Below are 13,736 nucleotides of genomic sequence, written 5' to 3' on the forward strand. Positions count from 1 at the left end.
CACATGTTTGTCTTTCAATGGGCGAAGATAAGGGTGTAACCACCATCGAAATTAAAACGCTCCAAATTTTCTATCCGCAAAACAAAATTTTCAACTTGTTAACTTCAACTTCGAAAATTCATAGAAAATTTAGTTCTTAAGAAAATTAAATGATTCCAAATTCCATTTAAAGCTTAAACACTATAATTTGAAAATAAAAGTTTATTTTAACCAATTCCTTTCCCGATTGAAATAGTTTTGAAACAAAAGTTTGGAGAAAATTCTACTCGAAAAACATATTTTTAGCAAATAGCTTCCAATTTTGAAAATTCATAGTAAATTCATTTTTAACCAAATTGAATGAAACCAAGGCTCAATGGAAGCTAATTAAATATATTTTCATTATATAATTTTAGTTTGACAAGATTCATTGCCGAGAAAAATAGTTTTTAAAAGTAAAACAACAATCCTAATTTTGAGGAAAATCTAGGTAGCATAATTTAAGAAATTTGTAGAAAAATCATTTGACATTCAAATTGGGAAAGCTAAATTTATTTTGAATGTAGACATGAGAGTATAAAAATGAATTTTTTTTTTCATGCTCCAATGTCAAAAAGTTAGTGAAATAAATCATCCAAAATTTGTTTTATAAAAGCAATAAAAATATGGACAGCAGCTAGAGTCGGATTTTTAATAAAATTTCCCAATGTCCTAAATTTGTACAACAATTCTGAGCTCGTGGAGGAAGTTTAGGTAAAAATTACATAGCCATTGGAGTACCACAACCCCATATAAAAAATAATTTCTGAACAAGGTATGGAAAATTTTCAATTTTCAGCAACTAAAACCGAATTACATGAAACCAAAACTAAATTTTCAGCAACTAAAACCGAGACCATTCAATTTTCATATCTAATTCATTTTAAAACTGAATTACATGAAACCAAAACTAAATGAAAGCTAATTGACCATAATTCAAACAATCAATTCATCTCAATAAGATTCATCTCCAATTAAAATTGTTTTGGGCAGAATATATATCCTTCCATTTCTTTTTAAAAGAAATTAAGTATGTTTAACATCAAATAATCACATAGAACTTCTTGAAATTAATAGATCAAGAAAGTTAATCACTCATACCTTAAGAAGAGCAACGACCACAAAATAGACTGAGGGTGAAAATACTTCAAATGCAAAATAAACTCCATAGGGTTGAAGATAATAAAGAGTAGATTGAGGAGAAAATTCTTTTGTGGCCTCTTAAAAATCCAAATTCGAGCTCCCATTCCAAAGTTCAAGCGACTCCAAATCAAAAATAAAAAGAAGGGTTATGAAACCGTTAATGTCCTCATCACTTTTTTCTTCTATGGCGAGTTGAAAATCACAAAGAAAGATAATGGAAATGGGACTTTGAATGGTAAGAGAAAATGGAAACAATGGGTAAAGAGAGGATGCTAGAACCAGGGTTTGGTCTCTCTCATCCATACACACTCATGTATATGTTTAGTTGTAACATCAACCATACACAAAGTTAATCGCGGGTCCTACTAAATACTCACTTACTATTATAAGTGGTGTAAAAATCACCTCCAGTCCAACAGTTGCCTATTTCCTACATTTTGGAATAAGTGGCCTAGAAATGGCCACGTCATTTAAAATTTGGGTTAAAACTTTTTTAACTAATACGGTGTAGGGCTATATATTATACAATAAATTATATAATAAATAGTGTATAATATCGTATATTGGTGGTAATTTCTCTCATTTTGACATTTACATCTTCCCTTTTTTTTACATTTACTTACATGTGAGGCTTTGAGGCGGGCGAAGAAGAAGAAGTGAAGAACGGCAGTCTGAGGTGAAGAAGAAGAAGGGAAAAAGGAATGTTTGAGGCAAAGAAGAAGGGAAGCAGGAAGGTTTGAGGGTTAGGGTTTGAATTTTGAATAAACGAAGACAAAGAAGAAGGGAAGAAGGAAGGTCTGAGGGTTAGGGTTTGAATTTTGAATAAACGAAGACGATGAAGAAGGGAAGGGCAAACGAAGAAAAATAGAAGAAGGTCTAAGGCTAAGTTGAATTTTGTGGTTGGTCTGAATTTTGTTAGTAGAAATCTGAAATGGGTAGGTTGAAGAGTATAGCTCATTAGAAAGGGAAAAAGAAAATTGTACATGTTCCAAGAAAGAAAACAATCCCTCTTCCTTCTCTTATTCGAAAATGTAGTCGTGAGGTTGGTGAGAGTTCAAAAATGACCTTTGACAGTGATTCTGATTATGTGCTAGTTGAAGAGGTAGATAAAGTTGATGAAGATGAAAATTTTTGAGCCCGAGGCAAACACTACAACTTCTGCGAATAGCAAAGAAAATATGCCGAATCGTCCTAGTGGAGTCTTCCTTTTGTTCAAGTATGTATGTATTAGTATTAAGTTTGTCATTGAAATTTGGTTTAAAGTTTAGTTCCATTTTTCTTATCATTGGAATGCAATATATTATGTTAGATAGTTAGTTTTTCATAATTCCCAACTTCAAATAATGATATGAATTGATTATTAATTTGGAATTGTAAATTAATGGAAATGTAGGAACAAATCAGGAAGTTATATTAATTTTCGTTGGAATGCAATATATTAGGTTACAGTAAGTTTTTCAGAATTCCCCAACTTCAAATAAATATGTGAATTGGTCATTAATTTAGAATTGTAAAATCACGAAAATATAGGAACAAATTGGGAAGTTATATTAATTTCACACGGGAGAACATAAAAGAAAACCTGTGATGTATATGTATAATTTCTAATTTCAAAAAAATGTAACCAAAAATAAAGGAGAAGAGTTTGGTTATGTTAGCAGGACAGTTGGTATATGTATAATTCTCAACTTTAAATAATTATATGAATTACGTATTAGTATTGGTGATTAATTTAGAATTTCAAAGTAATGAAAATGTAGGAATAAATTGGGAAGTAATATATGGTATTTCACAGTGGAGAACATAAAAAGTAAGTTGTGATGTATATGTATTTAAATCTTTATACTTGGTTTATTCATGGTTTGTTAGACCTGCATATATGAGGAAATACCGAGAAGAACATAGTTTGCCGGGAAAAATAAGATGTCCCTAAAAAGACAAATAGAGACTGAAGCTCCGGATGCATGGAAATTAATGTCCACTGAAGAAAATACCTCATATTATGAGGGAAAAAGTAGACTTAAAATGGAGTTCCGAAGGTCCGGATATAATGGTGTAAATAATAAAACAAGAAAAAAGGTAATGTATTAAATTGAAGTGTTTGTATTAATTGCATATGATATACACTTGAAAATTGAATGTTAATGTTATTAGTTTTTGAATGGTTTAGAAGAAGCCAGAATACAAGATTAAGGCCAGTTTCCCTAGAAGCTTCATTCCGAAATTCATACAAACAGTTACAAAACTAAAGTCTTAGAAAGGAAGGATGTGGAGGATATTGGTTTTGGATTTTTGTTGGACCTAAAGTGTTTGCATCTGTCGACTCCACTCTTCAACTACTTGATAGAGCAATTTGAGGCTGACAAATGTGGCATAAAACTACAGGGTAATCAGTTTCTACCCATAAATGCTTTTGAGGTGCATAACATTTTTGGGTTACCTGTCGGTTTAGTGCCAGTGCGTACATCCCGTCATTATGATGCAGACTGGATAGACGAGGGTGGATATTGGGACGCCTTGTCGTTAGGCGATTTAATGAAAATGGTTGAAGAATATGAAGCTAGAGATAAATTCAAAAGGGCCTTTGTATTATTTGCATATATAACTATACTAACCCCAAACGGTCATTATCATATCCATGTACAAGAGTTATTAATCGTTGACAATGTGAAAGCAATAAGTTCTTAGAACTGGTGCACGTATGTGTTGGACTATGTGGTGGATATTTTGGGTGATAGGAAGCGGAAAAGAGAGTATGTTGGGTGCTTGCTTTTCTTGCAGGTATATAAGTTTAAATTTAAGTCCATTTGCAAATTGAAATTTATAAAATTAATTTGTTTTGTATATAATATGTATCATATCTAATCTGTTATTTTGTTTCATACAAAATAACTACTTTATTTGATGAGGTGTCAAGTAAAGTACCCATGCTATCCTACTGGAGATAGAAATAACCTAGCTTATTAGGACAATGACCTCATAGGTGATCAATTAAAATGGGAGGAATGGATGGGAGATTTTGGAAATGGTCAAGTATTGTAGTATTTGTTAGCTACTTTGCAAATTTAAGTCGTTGCGTATCTTTATTTTATGATTCCAACATCAGCAACAAAAATAGTTGCACATTATGTGTAATTTGAAATTGGAACAATTGATCACACTCTGGGCAGAGAATATTTGAGAAATGTCAATGTTGGCCCAACTAAATGTGGTCCGTCCAAATATTAGCTAGGCTCGTCCAATGCTGCAATGGAGGTAAATATATATGTGAATGTTGGAGATGATTATATACGTATGAATAGGCTGGCTTGTAATTGTATTTTGATTAGTATTCACCTATTATGACATGTGTATGGTAGTGTTGAATTAAAGATATGCAAAAGGAAAGAAGAAAAGATGAAGAAAAATTAAAGACGTTGAGGAGAAAGGTTATGCAAAAGGAAAGAAGAAAAGATGCAGAAAATATAAAGACATTGAAGAGCAAGGTTAAGGAACTAGAGACTTTAACGAATAAGAAGTCAAGAAAGGATTGTAGAGATAAGGAGTAACCCTCTACTGAGGTAAGAGATGAAGAGGATAGGGAGGATATTGCAACAGTTGGTAAGGGGGAAACATTTGATGGTAAGTTATTCAAGAGAGATGTTAGCCACCTTACTCCTACCACTGACCCTAAAATGAATGACCAACAAAGGGAAGAGGTCGAAATGGCTGTCGCCATGGCTGTGGAGTAGGACTTAAGTGCAACAGTAGTTGCATCTTCCAACAATCAGGTAGACATAAATGTTACAGGCCCTGAAAATGCAATGAATGTTCCAGACACAGGAGGAGGAATTGTTGGCAAATCTTAGATGAATTAGGAAGAGAAAAAAAAAAAAAAAAAAAAAAAAAAGCGAACAAAATTTTACTTCTCTCCATTTGTTTATAAAGGAGGTAAGAAGATTCGATTGGGCATTAAAGAGAAGAAATTATTGACTTATGCGGCATCGCGTGAGCTTCCTGAAGAGTAATTGCAACACACACTTGTTAAAATCATTTGCAATTGTATTTGTGTACTAATATTTCCATCTTCATTTAGTGATAATTAATAGAATGTTGCATTGGAATTAATATGTGACGGGCCCCTTTCCAAGTGTTTAGAAAATGGACTTTTTAATGCGAGAGGTCGCTTCGCAAGGTCAAAATATGATTGTGGTTTAAGAAGCCTTTCAAGTCAAATTTACATTTATAAAACCACTACTACAACTAATGAAGTATAGTGAGTAGGGATCGTCCGCAGAGATTATACGTATTGGAATTTAATTTCGACTCTAATGTATCAATTAATTGCAAAAAAAAAAGAGATTGATTGATTAAACTAAGATGCAAAGAAATTAAAATGCAATTAATATAAACTAAGTTGAGATAGGGATTTAAGAGATGAAAAGTGAGGTCTTGGGGTGCATTGGAATCGCCACCAAGCTTGTTCACCAAACCACATACTTTCAACTAATTTGGGGAAAACCTTCTTATGAACAAAATGCGACTACCAATTGCAATATTAAGCATAGTCTATCAAATTCATATATGAATTGTCTACCTAACCGACAAATAAATTAAGTGTAGCATAACCCATCAATTCTAAGCATGACCCATCAAACTAGTCACAATTGTAGCACACATCAATCTAGAGAATCATGGAATTTGCAATAATAAGCCATGAAATATCAAAGCAAGTAAAGATTGTCTAGTTACCTACAAGCATGAATTAAATTATAGAATAACCCATCAAGCATAAGTATAATCTATCAAATTAATTGACAAACCCATCTAATAAAAACCATGTCTAGCCATCACTAGATTCTTAATCAACCACACATAGACATGCAATTAATATAGAAAAACTAGTGTAGAAATCAATTCCCAAATAATCACATATAAGACAACATGTAATCATATAGAGAATCAATAGAAAAAATTAATCCATATGAATCATGTGAGACATAATTCCCAATTTAATCACACATAGACATGTAAATAAACTAGAGAATTAATAGGAAGAATTAAACCATAGAAATCAAAGAAATATACCAAGATTCATTAAATTCACAAGGCTATAACACTAATCACAAGATATTATTCCCCAAAAAGCATGAAAGAGATAGAGGTTTAGATTATAAACTTGGGACTCATCCAAGCCCTAAGGAGAAGTCTAGTTAATCATGGAGGAGGTAGATGTGATCTTGGAACCCTTAAAGGCAATCCCCAAACATGGCTTCATCTTCTTCCTCTTATTCTTTGTTGAATTCTAGAGAGAGTGCATGTGTAGATGTTGAGATGTGTTCTTGGAGCCTCCACTCTTCTCTTTTCTTCTAACCCTAATCTCTAACTTTTCTAAAGAAAGAAAAATAAAAAGTTACAATGTAAAAATAAAATGATGAAAAAGCTCTCTACAAAAATGGTTCAATTCCCTTTAAATACAAGGTCATTTCCTTAGTCACTAAGTCGGAAATATAGCCCAAAAATATATATTCCAGCAACTTTTTGGTAGGTAGAAATCGGTGCGCTCGGGAATAAGATAGCTCACTGCCAGCACATTTTCGATCGATCCAACTTTTCTTTGATCGATCAGAGTTTGTTCGATCAATCCAACTTTTAATCGATCTGGGTTCAATCTAGCTAACTCTGATCGAACTCACTTTTTTGCGATCTATCTCACTTGGCAGTTTTCAGCATCAGCCTCATTTTGCTCCAGATTCTTTCCAAGACTTAGTTTGACTCCAAAAAGGCCTTAAGAAGCCATTTTTAGCTCGTTTTAACTTTATTGACCTAAAAAGGGAAATCACACGAAATTAGTCTAAAACGGAAAAATAAGATAGATAAAGATCTTAGAACACTCAAGCTTAAGGGGTTTAAAAACGCACTTTTCCGCGCTCATCACACCCCCAAACTTATATATTGCTAGTCCCTAGCAATGAACTATGAAGTAAAGAAATGAAATGAACATCTATACGAGTATAAGCTAGAAAGCAATAAATGGATAACGCCACTTTCGTAGGGAACACGATTGCATTTAGTGCATGCAACAAGCTTTTTAAACCCCTAGGTTGCCCCTAGTGGACGAGTGAAGTCTCATGAGCATTTCCAGAAATGATACCCACAAACATTAAGCTCTTTCTCACTAAAAAGGCACCAATATTACAAACAAGTATCGGGAGAAAACTACCTCAAGTATGCAATTTTTTAACCATTTCCAAGCAATCTCCCAAAATTTGAACACCAAGCAAGCAAATATGGTCCTCCACACATCAAGAAAATGATCAAAACAACACTAGAATCCTTTTTGAGTGGACTGGCATAAAATATGTTGCTATCTAAGCCAACTAAAGAAATGATCACATCCTTACCCTCAAACTAGCACACAAATTTAGTCCCGATCATCAAAACAAATAGTGGACCTTTTATTAAAGCTTTATTGATCTAGGTGCACTTATTCTTTGCACTCAATTTTTTTTTTTTTTTTTTTTTTTTTATAGGATCAAAGATGGAAGCATGGTACAATGTAGTGATCTATTAAGCTTTCTAGCGATCCATAAGGTCGAGCGTTAGGTCGATGACTACCAAACCAGACGACTTTAGGGCACCAGGTGTTCAAACACTCTTATAGACTTACAAGCTCAAATCAACTAAGCTACAAATCAAAACAACCGCCATCTAATCATTTCCTACTTCTTACCTTTTGGGAGAAGTCTTCACTTTTTATTACTTTCGCAACTTTTATTTATTTATTTTTTTTTATTTTTTTCAACGTTCAATTATTAACCTAAATAATGAGCGTTGAAAAGTGCATATTTAAACCCCTTAAGCTTAGGTATTCTAGAACTTTTATTTATCTTATTTTACCATTTTTTATTGATTTCGTGTTATTTCCATTTTCAGGTACTAATCCCCAAAATAAGCTAACTCAGCCAAATAGGAGCAGAAATGAAGCAATTCTGGGATAAATCAAAGAAAGAAGCAAACTAGAGTAAAAAGAAGCAAAAGGTGGAATTTCAGCAACTTCGATTGATCTCAAGAAAAGTTCGATCAATCCAACTTCCATCGATCTCAGCACTTTAAGACAGATCCAGGCCATGGTGTCATTTTCAGAGATCCCAAAAGTTCGATCAATCCAACATCATTCTCTGATCGATCGAACTTTCTTGTCCTTATCCATATGTCAGATCTTATCTAGCTGTACCACCCTACCAACCACTTTTGTCCTTTTCCCAAAAATATCTTGAAAATATCTCAGATTTGTTTTTATCCAAAAAGACGCCGCCATTGAGGATCGATCCAACTCCAATTCGATAGATCTCAACCATGTTCGATCGATCTCACCTCAAGTTCGATCGATCGAACTTCGTAAATCCCGAGAAAAATCCAAATTCCAGCTCATTAAAAGTTTTCTCACATCCAATCATTAGCGGATTATTGGTGTATGAGCCCAGCTTATTTGGGGTAATTTTTGACCTACCTATATAAGGAATATGTGCCACTTTTACATATATACACATTCTTAGAAAAGATAATACTTAGTGAGGAAACAAAGGAGATGAGGAGGCTAGAGACACCATTGGAGACTCTTCATCACCCAAGGAGCAGATTTCTTCTATGGAGCTTGCCCTTGAGGGTTGGAGGACATTATCCCTGAGTGGCTAGACATCCTCTTCGGGCTAGAGTTAGCCCTAAACATGATTTCTACTTCTTGATTTATGTTTTTTTGAGGGGATTTGTATTGTGATTCATGTCTTGATACTTTATATATATAGATCTTGTTTATTCAATGATTTATGTGGTTTAATGCTTCCAATTGATCATTTCATTCTATCCATATGTTTATGTATGCTAGAATAGATGTTCATATGTTTGTCTCTATTTCTTGTGTTATTGATGCATGTCTATGTGTATTGATGCTATAAATCTAGAGATTGTCAAGACATAATGCTTAATGACATGTTCTTATGGTTTATTTGATGGTTCATACTCATTTCTTGATGGATTGTACCTCTCCCTTAGTTTAATTAGTTTAATTTCATGTCATTAGCTTAGTTGTAGTGTAGTTGTTAAATGGGAGGACAATCTATGCTTGTTGTTGATGTTCCATACTTATGATAGCAAGTAACATATATCTCTAACCTTGTGATGTGTTTGGATTGTGAGCTTAAAGAAAGGATTAATGGCTTAATTTGATATGTTGTGCTATCTACCATGTTGTTTAGACAATATATATACTTAATTTGTTATCCATGCTTGTTGGAACAACCACACACATACACTTTGTTGCAATACATGTTCTTCCCCTCGTTAATCATTCATTAAAGGTGTAGAAAAGCTATGCTTGGTGGTGATCTCTAAACCCCAAGATCTCTCTCTTTTATTCGCCTTATTGCATTATTATTTACTTTAGTTTAAATGGTATCTAGTTTAATTCAACCAACCAACCTCTACTTTGATCACTCGACCTACTAACCCTAATCTTGATTCCTCAACCTAGTACGACACCTCAATCCCTTGGAACGATTCCTTCTCACTCATACTACATAGTATAGGTATTAAGCGGTTTATAAATTTAAATTATGGTGCCCACTTGACACTAATTTCCAAAGTCAAAGTGTTGTGCATTATTTTGTGCCCACGCTTGGGAAGCCACCATAGTTTTTGGCGCCGTTGCCGGGGATTGATTGATTGGCAACGTCATATTTTTGGAATCAATTAGGAATTAGTACTCTTTTGATCGTGTCTTTACTTTATTTTCAATTTTTGTTACTTATTGTGTTTGTTCTTGTTTGACTGGGAGCATTGGGCTAAGAAAGTGAGCAAAGGAGTATTTGAAGCAAATGAGCTAAGCAAGCAAAAGAAAAAGGCTAAAATCATAAAAAAATTGCTAAGCTAAAAGTTAAAAATTTGGAGTTAAAGTGCTAAAGGACCTTTCTGAGCTTTTTCTTACTCAATCTCTACTTAAATCGTCGGCTCGCATGGAGGCTTGTATTCAATTCCTAGATAAATCGTGAGCCCGCGTGGAGGCAATTTACTTTTATTGCATATTGTTATTAAAGCATGGGAGTATGGGAACATTGTATGTGGAGGAAGTTTGTTGAATATTGACTTGTTATGAAGGTGAAGTGTTTATAATTAATTCTTGTTGTGTTGCATTGTGCATGCATGGTCGTAGATCATTGAGACCCACTCTTGTCCTTTTAAATTTTCATCTTGAATCCATTGTTCGAAACCCTAGGGGAAGAGGTAGTTCTAGTTAATCCATTTCATCAATGGAAGGACACAATGAGGACCATCTGGAGGACCTTGGTCACATAAACCAATAAGGTATCCTCCACCCCAATGTGCGTCATGATAACATGTAAGTCCCATTAGGCATGCCAAGGCCATTTGTTCATCCACCACAATAACAAGGCCAAGTTCCATTGAGAATGCCAAGGCCAATCTATACTCCACCACCTACCATCATTCAAGGCAACCAAGGTGCCCATGTTGCACCTCCAATTGCTAATCCTCCCCTCGCTTTAAGAGATCACTATGTGCCTAATGAATATAATGCACCCACATGCATTCAATTGCCACCATTTAGAGCACACTACTATGAAATCAAGCCACAAACCATTCAAATGCTTCCTAACTATCACGGACTTCCAAGTCAAGAACCTTACAAGCATTTGGATGAGTTTCTTGAAGTATGTTCCATCATAAAATACACGGACATGCCGGAAGAGGTCTTCAAGCTTGAACCTTTTCCATTCACCTTTAAAGATAAGGCAAAATATTGGTTTAATAATCTTAGTCCTTTTTCAATAACTTCTTGGGCGGAAATACAACAAGAGTTCTTGAAGAAGTACTATCTGGTTTCTAAGACCAATGCCATGAGAACCTCAATTCGAGAATTTTCACATGGGGATGGGGAAACATTTCATGAGGCATGGGAACGCTTTAATGAATTACTTAGGAAGTGTCCACATCATGACATGCCCAAATAGAAATTAGTTCAATATTTCTTTAAGAGCTTATCGGATAATTACAAGGGTATGGTTGATGCTTCCATGGGTGGCTTTTGTATTGATAGGCATGAGGATGACGTGTGGCGTCTGTATGAGAGCATGAGTGAAAATTCTTTGCATCGTACTTTATCTTCAAAGAATGGTAGAAATTCTAGTGGTAGGAAGAGTGTTGGCTTACATCAAGTCAACCACTCCAATGAAATTGCCGCCGAAATGAAATCATTATCTCAAAGGTTTGATCAATTTTTGATCAACCAAAACTCGGCGAATCAAGTTTCTTCCTTCCCTAACCATTCTCATCATGCATCTAATGAGACATGTATCACTTGGTCAAGTGTTTTACATTCTACTTCTAATTGTCCTTATGGACATATGCAAAGTGAGCATCATGAACAAGCAAATGCTGTTTTTGCTAATTAAGGGAACAATCCTTATGGTAATCATTACAATCTTAGTTGGAGGAATCACCCGAACTTCTCTTGGAAAAGCCAAGGGGAGGGCTCAAACCCTTCCCAAGGTGGTTTTCAAGGAAAGTACATTCCACCTCCACTATAAAGCCAAGGTTCCTAAGGTTTAAGATCATTATACCAATCACAAGGAAACTAGTTCTCTAATTCTCATTTTCACAATCAATCATATTCCCAAAGAAATGTTAGAATTCCCGCTTTTTAAGAGAAAATTTTGACCACTTTGGGCACTTTAGAGGCAGACACACAATTACTTCATTCTCACTCTCAATCCATTGTTAAGTTAGAAACCCAAGTAGGGCAAATCGCTAGTACTTTAAATGCTAGAGAGAAAGGAAAAATGCCTTTGAATACCCCACAAAAACAACAATATGTTATGGAGACTCATTCCTCATCAGAAGGTCACACAATAGAGCATGTCAATGCAGTGACTACCTTGAGAAATGGAAAGGTTGTGGACAACCAAGTAGGTATGTCCAATGAAGAGAGTGAACTGGTGCAACCAAAAGTCGACACCCGTCTCGTTTCATATCATATTTCTCCTTCATTGCATGTGCACGACCATATAAATGAGACTGTGTTGAAAAATGATTTGAAAAGTGACTTTGAAAAGAAAGATTTGCAAAATGATTTGAAAACTTCTTGTGTTGAAGAGACTTCAAAGAAAATTTTTGAAAAGGTTTTTAAACCAAAAGCTCCATTTCCGGATGCCTTAAAAGGATCCATTTCAAATGACAAGCAAAAGGCCAAAGTAAATGAAATCATACATGTGTTTAGGCAAGTGAAAGTCAATCTTCCACTTTTGGATGCAATCAAGAAAATTCTAGCTTATGCCAAATTCTTGAAAGACTTGTGCACCCAAAAGAGGAAGAACAAAAGCCACGCACCTAGAAAAGTGGTCTTAACCGAGTAAGTAAGCTCAATTTTGCAGTATAACACTCTTCCAAAGTTTAAGGACCCCGGTTCACCTACCACTTCATGCATCATTGGTGATCATATCATTAATCGGGCTCTTCTTGACCAAGGAGCAAGTGTTAATCTTCTTCCATACTCGGTATATGTCAAATTAGGCTTAGCAGACTTGAAACTGACGTCGGTGGTTTTACAACTTACTGACTGATCAATCAAAAAGCCTAGGGGTATCATTGAGGATGTCTTGATTAAAATTAATAAATTCTTCTTTCTCGTTGATTTCGTTGTCATTGACGTGGAACCGGTCCAAAATCCTAAGAGCCAAATTCCCGTTATCCTTGGCCGTCCTTTCTTGGCAACCGTGAATGCCAACATTAATTGTAGGATAGGGATAATGAAGATCTCATTTGGCCACATGAAGGTAAAGTTGAATATTTTCAATCCAACCCCCAACTCATTTGACAAGCATAAAGAGATTAATGTTGTAGAAAAAAGTTATGACCTCAAATGTGAAGGAATTGAGTTTTTGTGTGAGACCAAAGTTTCAAAAAGTCCATCTTCAACCTTGAAACCGAAGAAAGTTGTTTCAAAATCTTGTTTTGAAAAGGCGTGAAAGCCCAAAGATTTTCTTGACCAAGGACTGAAAACATCCTTTGAGCTTAATCCAACAAGTTCCTTAAAAGAACCATTTGTTGGGTGGAGTTCAAAGCACTTATCACCCCATTGAGGAGGGGATGCCCTACAAGATGTTTGATCCGGGCTAAAAGAGCCCAACATCTTGCTAGAGATGTTAAAGACTAGTAAGACATTTCGTAGGGTATCAAAACCCTATTTCTCCCTCATTTCTATCTTTAATTTCATTTCTTACGAAGTCTAGATATTAGCTTTGGGTTTATATGCATTGATAGGAACTGTGATTAGGATTGTATGCACTTTTATGTTAAAATTGAGCATTTTGCATAAGTTCGACCGATCTCAAAATGAGTTCGATCAATCGAACTTCCCACCTGCATCAAACCTGCATCCAAATCACTCTCTGTCCAATGGTTCGAACAAAACCTGCATATTTCAGCTCTTTGTCCCATTGTTTGAACTTGTTCCTAGATCGATCTAAACTTCTTCGATCAATCCAACTTCATCTTGGATCAATCTGCAGTTCCAACACTTA

The 13,736-nt window shown here is 34.8% G+C and overlaps 1 pseudogene; it reads right to left on the bottom strand.

The window, feature by feature from the left end:
- Positions 1-11,059: 11,059 nt before the first annotated feature.
- LOC132283400 (small nucleolar RNA R71) lies at positions 11,060-11,158 on the bottom strand (annotated as a pseudogene).
- Between the last annotated feature and the right edge of the window lie 2,578 nt (positions 11,159-13,736).

Source organism: Cornus florida, unplaced genomic scaffold (assembly GCF_030987335.1).
Source record: "Cornus florida cultivar Cherokee Brave unplaced genomic scaffold, ASM3098733v1 CherokeeBrave_3.0.0_Hap2_Chr01, whole genome shotgun sequence".
Taxonomy (NCBI): domain Eukaryota; kingdom Viridiplantae; phylum Streptophyta; class Magnoliopsida; order Cornales; family Cornaceae; genus Cornus; species Cornus florida.